At 37.6% G+C, this 9,516-nt stretch overlaps 1 pseudogene; it reads left to right on the forward strand.

The window, feature by feature from the left end:
• The first annotated feature begins 7,829 nt into the window (after positions 1–7,829).
• On the forward strand, positions 7,830–9,205 carry LOC105518564 (annotated as a pseudogene).
• Positions 9,206–9,516: the final 311 nt, after the last annotated feature.

The following is a 9,516-nucleotide window of genomic DNA, read 5'->3' on the forward strand; positions in this document are numbered from 1 at the left end:
TGAACCAGAATGACATAATAAGATGATGTGTGTGTATATATATACACACACACACACACACAAACACACATATGCATATGAGTTTATCATATTATTTAAATCTTTTTAAAAAGTAAATAACTGCAGGCTGAAGAAAATATATTCTGGGATTTATAACAAATAAAAAGAAAATGTATTGCAGTAATAGCAATAGTCACAGGAGACAGACAAATTCCTAGACAGACAGGACAGGTCCCTGGTGAAACTTGACCTTCAAGCCAAAGACAGCCTGAAGCCTAAAATCCTAACTGCCAGTTCTGGATAGAGTCCATGACCAGAATGAGAACTTCCATTCCTGCCTTACCCTCTCTTTCTCGATTTGTTCCTTCTGGATGATGCCAATCAGCATGCATTGCCCCATTGTAAGCTCATAAAAACCCTGGACTCAGCCACACAGACTGCTACCCCCTTTTGTGTCCCCTCTCACAACTGAGAGTGTTCCTTCTGTTGCTCAATAAAATTCTTCTATGCCTTACTCACTCTCTGGTGTCCACACACCTTTTTCCTCTTGGTTGTGGGACACAAATCTGAAACCTGCTGAGCTGCGTGCAGTGGTAATAAAAGAGAGCTGTAACATGCTCCTGTCCACCAGCCTATGGGAGAAAGAGAGCTGTAACATGCTCCTGTTCACTGGACTATGGGAGAAGAGAGCTGTATCATGTTTCTGCTCACTGAGCTATGGAAGTGAAGAACTGTGACATCTCTTGGGGGCTCAGACCTCAGGACTCCCCAAGCAAAAGTTGAAACATTCCTTGGGGCTTTGCAATTGCTGGCATCTCCAAGTTTTCAGGCACCACCAGATTCCTCTTGTCTAGACACCAGTACCCAATGCAGAAGCTGCTTGTAGCATGCCTGGTCCAGCTGTGGGCTGAGTACAGAGCCACTGCAGGTGTAAGATCTGAGCAAGTGCAAGCTCAGTTCAGCCTGCTGGGCTGAGCAGGCAGAGCAAATCCAGCCACAGAGATTTCCAGCTGATGAAGCACCACCAAAGGAATCCTGTAACAATAACATAAAGGTGGACAGGAGGAGAAATGGAAATATGAGTTTGTTTACTGTATGTGAATATAGACCTACCATATGATCCAGATATTTCACCTCTAGATATTTATCCAAGATAAAAACATATATTATACAAAAATTTGTACATGAACATGTATGTTCATATCATCTTTATTTGTAGTAGGGTAAAATAATACCTAGAAACAACCCAAATGTCCAACAAAATATGAATGAATATAGCAATACAATGGAATAATACTCAACAATAAAAAATAATTAACTAGGAATTTATAACATGCCACAGACGAATCTCAGTGTTTCAAAATAGTTAAGGGAGTGAAAGAATTGAGACACAATCATACTCTCTAATTGCAGTCGTATAAAATTCTGGAAAATGCAAACCAATGTATAGTGAAGAAAAGCTGATAGTGGTTGGAAAAAGGGAGGAGTAAAGACTGAAAGGAGGAATTAAATAGGCAAGATAAAACTTCCACGGGCAATGGATATATTTGGCAACGTATAATAGTTTCATGGATATATGCCAAAAGGCATAAAATCCAGCACTTTAAATAAGTGGAGTTCATAAAAACATAGTAGTTTTCTTTAAAAGAAAATGGAGCATTATTTACCCACAATTGTCACTTGTACCAAATCAACATATTTAAATATTATTTTAAAAAATAATCTCAGTCTCTGATAAGTTTACAAATTCTTAATCACAAACATCTGTGTACAGGTATTTAGGTGGATAATGCAGCTGATATGATATATTTATTAAGCCCTGTGAGCAATGTTAACAACAATTATACTCTTCATTTTAATAGAATGTTTATGTTTGATGTTTAAATAATTTCATTATCAGGATGAATAATAGGATTGACTTTGACAACTTTCTTAATTACTGATTTTGACAGGAAGCCAACACTAATTAGAATTTCATGTTTTAAAAAAATGAATTCACTGTTTGTAATCATCCAAACATCCCTCAATTAAATCAGAGTTCTAATATTGCCCAAGTTGTCATTTTAATTACAGCATAACATATGTAGAAAATAAGTTTTTATTTTAATTTTAAAATGTGACTTTTAAATGAACTAATTTATAGGTGAATTTTTGGTAGTCTATTGCAATTTCTGCTATATGTGATAGAGATATAAAAATCATTTTTAGCGTTTAAATTTCTAAAAATATTAAACTTTTCTGTGTTTGAAATAAAGAAGTTTTTCTTCCTATGGGAGTAGGACATTACAATATGCACACCAAAAAGCAAAAGTTTTGTTGTGATCCTCTACGTCTGATCTGTGGGTCACAAGTTGACAATGTTTCTAGCTGTCACCCCTCCTCCTGCCAACTTGTAGACCCTAGGGTTCCTAGTTCATTTCATATGGTTGAGTCTGGGCTTCATTTTTGAAGGAACTACTCATTTCAATCTGTTCTCTTCATCCATGCCAACAGTTAGTTGACATTTCTCTTTTTCATGATGAAACTGAGAATCAAAGTAGCTCCTGTTGGGGGCCTCCGACAATTGTAAATAACCCTTTCTTTCCAGGAGTCCGTTGTGTGCCATTGGGATTGTATTTCTTATATTCAAAGCTGGGTATTAAGTTGCTTCCCCACCAAAAAACAGTGACTTTCACCTTAGGGTTGGTAGTAAGACTCCTAGTGTTTAAGGAAATACTATGTTGGTTCTGGAAGCTATCCAGATTAGGCGACATTGGAATTGTCCTTGTTGTTGTCCATGGTGGCATCTAGACAATTTTTAATGTATCCAGCTGTACCTGTATTAATGCTTTGGCCTTGGTAGAAAATTCAATACAAAAACTACAGTATAATGCAACCTGACTTTCTAAGGTAAACACTGTTAGCTTTATGGGGTTTATTCAACTGGGAATATAGAGCACAGTGTTGAAGTCAAAAATTCATTTGGCTGTTATGGGGTTCTGTTAATAGTAGCTTTAGTTAAATGCTGCATAGCACAAACTAAACTGATTTAGCCCTAGCCCCTGTCAGTCATATTAATGAGTCAAAGTGGCAGGCAGATGGTACACTTGTGAGAAAATTCATCAGTAGTTAAAAGGTATAGAAATGAGTGTTGGGTATTAATGGGAGACAATTTTCTATGAGTCTTTTTCATTTGTGTATGACTTTATCATACTGTGTTTTTTGGACCATCTTTTTAGTTATATTTGTATAGTAAACAGCACTGGAAGATACAGTGGCTCATTCCAGGGTGGAGGATGCATGGATTTCCTGAGAAGTTTAATAAAGATATATTATTCCAAGGCAAAGATTAGGTAGGTTTGCAAGAACCCTGATTTGAAAGATTGGTGGTTTTTCATACTGTGCCCTGAGTAATAAAGTTCCTTATAAGTGACCTAGGAGTCTCATGTTCTTTGCCAGAATTATGAAACTTTGTCAGGGTAACTATTTATTTTGCAAGCAGGGTAAACATTTCAGACATTTCACATTTCTTAGCAACCTTCCCACAGTCTGTAATCAAAGCATTAATTCCTGAGGCCTGATTGGTGATTCTTTACACAAGGAAACAAAAGTGACTGGAAAGCAGTCATAGCTACTTATGCTTAATTTTACATTTGTTGTGTCACACCATGGAAACACTAACCCCTGGGGATCCAGAGTCTTTTTCGCAAATTCAAAGTTCTTGAAATGTTTGACATTTTCATTTCCTGTACATACAGCCACTCTAACAAATAGCCGTAAGTCCCCTGGGGGAAGGATGGAGGGAATCATCACAGTGTTTGTTTACCATCACTTTGTAGATCCTTTTCTCTGGGGACCTAGTCATCTTTTGAGTCAATCAATTTAAGATATGAAAACTCAGATCTGAATTGGCATAAAGCTTCTGACTTTAAATTGAGGTGCCTATCAACTGTACAGTCTTTTCCTTTATATAGATTAAGCAAACCCTTCATTAATTTCTTCTCTATCTTGTCTCTATGGAAACCATATTACACTTACCATCCCTGGATATCTCTAAAGGTTAGTCACATGCCTGTGACTAAGATCTTGCTATTCATTGCAAAAGTTGCGGACAGCTTGCTTCTGATGGTTAAGTACTATCATTATTGCCTCCTTTATGTCATGTCCTTTGCTATCTGGATGGTCACTTCTGTAATAGTATCTCCTTCCAAGTTGCCTGCAGACAACATCCTCCACTTCTCAGTACCTTCCTCACCTGGGTGTCTCCTACCAACTATGATTTGTCACTTGGAAGGCTCTTGATGTTACATGGTGTCCACTAAAACATGTTCAGTTTTGTAAGTTTTTTAAAAAATATTTCTTCAACTTGCCACAATAGTTCTATTATTTCTGTTTACTTAGGGTGGATCACTACTTCCTCTAAGCTTCGCAGGGATTTGCTAGCAGCATAATGATGCTATCTTCTGGCATCCTTATCAGGATGTTTATTTTCTTATCACAGGAGATCGGTTCCATGTTTATAAAATTCACCAAATTTTATGTTCTGCCCCTCTTATTCTAGCTCTTACCAGATCCATTCTCTCCCAGCTCCTACAAGTGCATGTGACTTAGTCCTACAGATCTTTAATGATATAGTACCATTCCTCCTTCAGGTAGCATAGCAATTTATTTATGAAGTTGGGTTGTGAACAATCCTATTTGTTGATCTTCTGGCCATGAGCGGGAACAGAGACTTATGCTGGGGGAGGCATGTTGTCTTGAGAGGCAGAGGAGTGGGCTGCTTCTGAAGATCCTGTGAGAGAAACAAGTCTAGGTTTTCAAGATTTTCAAGTGCATCTACCCCAGTTTCTCAAGTTCATGTCTCAGGATCCCAGTCCTTCCAAATCAAAACCCTTACAATGGCATAAGCAGACTTGCTGTGTTTGAAAGTTTAATCTTATCTTTTGCTCCATTGCTCTGAGGGTAGATTGTGATAGAATGTGCACGTTTTATGCTAACGTGGAATTAAAGAGATACAATTTAAAATAGGGGCAGGAGATAAAAGTCAGGATCTTTCCACACACTAATAGGAACTGTGGGAGATGGAGTTTGAGCTTAGGCTTCTGAGGGAAGTGCCTGGTAATTAGATTCCAAGATGAATAGGGTTATAGCAAATGAATTTGGCTCATCTCCAGATATTGTAGATGTAAAATTTAAGCAGGTGGGAGCAGAGGTTATTTAGATTTTATTAGTAATTTGAGGAAGAGGTACATACTTCAGTGTCACTAATGGAGGCCAGTCAAATTGTCAGATACTGGGCTACTCATTCTAGTAATTTGTTCCAAAATAAAGAGAAACAGTGAGATACAATTAGAGCACCAGCCAGTTTCCAAACATTGGACCAGCAGGAACAAAGCAGGAGCTCTTCTGTTTCTTTGTGGCTCCATTCCTCTTTTCTTCCCTTACTGTCTGCAGATCTTTTTTTTTCTCTTTCTTTCTTTTTTTTCTCTTTTAGCTTCTTTGTTTCTGCAGTATGCTTTGATGGATAAAACATTTAGTTCACAAGATATAATAGGAATAAAAAAGGATAGCTATATTACATAGAAATTATGAGTGATTAATATTGGTCAGGTGAGGAATTAAAAACCATTATCTCTAATTCCTACAGAACTTCAATTTAGAAAATTGAATTTTTGTTGTTGTTGTTTCCAGATGGTATCTCATTGGTTTGGGGAGAAGAATAGATTAGGCAGCAAGTGCCTAGCTGAACACCTGTGGAAAACTGATGTAGGGCAAAAGTAGAACCAAGGCTAATAATCATTCACTTACTAACATGGAAAAATCTGTTCCACATCAAGGAGAATGCTGGCTATGAGTATTTTTGCTGAAACATATTATCAGTAGAAGAAAGTGGATATGGACAATAGAAGAAGATATATGTGAGAGAATGCCAGAGACTCTAAAGGGACAATAATTTAATTTATTGTTTCCTTATTAACATATTTAAGATAATTCAATGGAATTAATTCCTTATTTGATCAAGAGGAGGATGTGAATAACAGTGCTTTAAGATGAAAGAGATGTATGTTTAAACAATATTAGTAATTAAACAAAATGTTCATAGTAAAACCAATAGAGTTAGAAATATATTTCCTTTATTCTTTTATTGACTTTCCCTCAGGAATAAAGTAAGAACCATAAAGTCAGTAATTGTATGAACATTTCCATTTAATATCATAGGGGCTGTTGAATTCTCAGCAACTGGATTACCTTTCTGAAACTTAGAGAATAATATGGATATAAAGATGATTGTTTTTTCTTATTGAATATACACAAACTAACAATGTATTACTAATTTAGATGACTATTCTCATAAAGCAATTTCCTTTAAACTTTTTTTGTAGTCAAAGCATTTCCCAATAATAGGATCTTAGAATCTGATACGAATTTAGAAAGAGATTTTATGACATTTTAGAAAAATTATAAACTTTCAGAAAGAAATCAGAATCGATTATTTTCTTTGGCAAGATAGTATCTTATTACAGAAGGAAATGAAAATTTTGTAAATTTCACATTATGGAAACATAGAAACTGATTCAAAAAGGAGGTGTGTCATGCACTATTACCAATAATAAGTCTCTGATGAACGCCTATATATAGAACCTACTCCTGCTGATGGAATTACAAATACACGAACCTCTCTCTAGAGGGAATTAATGTAGAGTTTTATAGAAGCAATATCTGCTCAGTGTCAAGAGCAGGGTGCCAGTGTGCCTGGATCACAGCCATCCAGAAGGACAGCAGATTATGAGGCCTGAGAAGAATCCTATGGCCAGAACATGTATGGCATTTTGGAACACAGTAAAGATTTCTGATTTTACATGAAGTGTAAAGATTGCAGACATTAAAGAGTCACCACCAATCTGCATTTTGAAATGATTACTTAGATTGTTGTATTTATAATAGATTGTAGGGGAAAGACACTGTAAAATGTAAAAAGGGAGACCAATATGGTGGCTACTACATAGTTAGAAAAGTGACAATGGTGGCTTGGATTAAGATAGGAACAGTGGAATTGTTGGCAAGTGATTAGACCTGGACTATACTCTAAAGGCAGATGACTGTATATTCTGTTGCATTATAAAAAAGAGCAATTAGGATGCTTCCAAGATCTTTATCCTGAGCAACTGTGTGATTGAGATGAACAAATAATGAAATAAAGAATTTGGGGATGATGGTTGGGATATCAAGATTTCTGTTTTGGACATGAATGCTTAGTGAAAAGATATATGAGCCTATAGCTTGGGGAAATACTAGAATGAGATAAAAATTTGAATTCAGAAAGATATATGTGGCATTGGAAGTAATAGGATTATACCAATGATGGAAGCATTGATTCCAGGCAAATCACAGAATTAGAGTGTAGTAGTGATGAGAATAACTTGTAGGACTGAGTTTTAAAGCACTCTACCTTAAAAGATTGGTCTGGAAGAGGAGAGGATCAAGCAGAAATCACAAGAGGAAGCCACAGGAACCCAACACAAACCCCACAACTCTCTATTGTATAGTAGAGTATAGAAACTATTTTAGAGTGTCATTGTATAGACACTATTGAATAGTGTCTTTACCTTCACATGTTTATTATAATGTTCATTATATATTTATTCAGCTGTTCACATTCTTAATATGTACATTAAAATATAAATCCTTTGCTTGTGAGGAGCATGTCTCTTTAGCTCACCACTTGATAGGGTCTCATTCCTACTTCAGTGTCCAGCATACCTAGGTACTAAAAAATAATTGTCCCCCTTTTCCGCACCGGGTTTGCTGCCAGAACACAGGTGTCATGAACACTACCCCTAAAAGCCAAAATGGGAAAGGAAAAGACTCGTATCAACATTGTCGTCATTGGACATGTAGATTTGGGCAAGTTTACCACTACTGGCCATCTGATCTACAAATGCGGTGGCATCGACAAAAGAATCATTGAAACATTTGAGAAGGAGGCTGCTGAGATGGGAAAGGGCTCCTTCAAGTATGCCTGGGTCTTGGATAAACCGAAAGGTGAGTGTGAACGTGGTCCATTGATATCTCCTTATGGAAATTTGAGACCAGTAAGTACTACATGACTATGATTGATGCCCCAGGACACAGAGACTTCATCAAAAACATGATTACAGGGACATCTCAGGCTGACTCTGCTGTCCTGATTTTTGCTGCTGGTGTTGCTGAATTTGAAGCTGGCATCTCCAGGAATGGGCAGACCTGAGAGCATGCCCTTCTGGCTTACACACTGGGGGTGAAACAACTAATTATTGGTGTTAACAAAACTGATTCCACTGAGCCACCCTACAGCTAGAAGAGATATGAGGCAATCAATTCAGCACTTACATTAAGAAAATTGGCTACAACCCCGACACAATAGCATTTCTGCCAATTTCTGGTTGGCATGGTGACAACATATTGGAGCCAACTGCTAACATACCTTGATTTAAGGGATGGCAGGTCACCCGTAAGGATGGCAATGCCACTGGAACCACGCTGCTTGAGGCTCTGGACTGCATCCTACCACCAAATCGTCCAACTAACAAGCCCTTGTGCCTGCCTCCCCAGGATGTCTACAAAATTGGTGGTATTGGTACTGTTCCTGTTGGCCGAGTGGAGACTGGTATTCTCAAACCTGGCATGGTGGTCACCTTTGCTCCTGTCAACATTACAACTGAATTAAAATCTGTCAAAATGCACCATGAAGCTTTGAGTGAAGCTCTTCCTGGGGACAACGTGGACTTCAATGTCAACAATGTATCTGTCAAGGATGTTTGTTGTGGCAGTGTTGCTGGTGACAACAAAAACGACCCAACAATTGAAGCAGCTGACTTCACTGCTCAGGTGATTATCCTGAACCATCCAGGCCAAATCAGCACTGGTTATGCCCCTGTACTGGATAGCCACATGGTTCACATTGCACGCAAGGTTGCTGAGCTGAAGGAAAAGATTGATCTCCGTTCTGGTAAAATGCTGCGTTCACCTAAATTCTCGAAGTCTGGTGATGCTGCCATCATTGATACGGTTCCTGGCAAGCACATTTGTGTTGAGAGTTTCTCACACTATCCACCTCTGGGTGGCTTTGCTGTTCATAATATGAGACAGACAGTTGCTCTTGGGTTTCATCAAAGGAGTGGACAAGAAGGCTTCTGGAGATGGCAAAGTCACCTAGTCTGCCCAGAAGGCTCAGAAGGCTAAATGAATATTAACCCTAACACCAGCCACCCCAGTTTTAATCAGTGGTGGAAGAATGGTCTCAGGGCTGTTTGTTTGAATTGACCATTTAAGTTTAATAGTAGAATACTGGTTAATGATAACAATGCATTGTAAAATCTTCAGAAGGAAAGGAAGAAGTTTTGTGGACCACTTTGATTCTCTTTTTTGCATGTGGCAGTTTTAAGTTATTAGTTTTTAAAATCGATTTTTTTCTCTTTTTTTTTTTAAATTATACTTTAAGGTGTGGGATACATATGCAGAAAAGTGCAGGTTTGTTCCATAGGTATACATATATAT

The sequence above is a fragment of the Colobus angolensis genome, unplaced genomic scaffold (genome assembly GCF_000951035.1).
Source record: "Colobus angolensis palliatus isolate OR3802 unplaced genomic scaffold, Cang.pa_1.0 Scaffold320, whole genome shotgun sequence".
Taxonomy (NCBI): Eukaryota; Metazoa; Chordata; class Mammalia; order Primates; family Cercopithecidae; genus Colobus; species Colobus angolensis.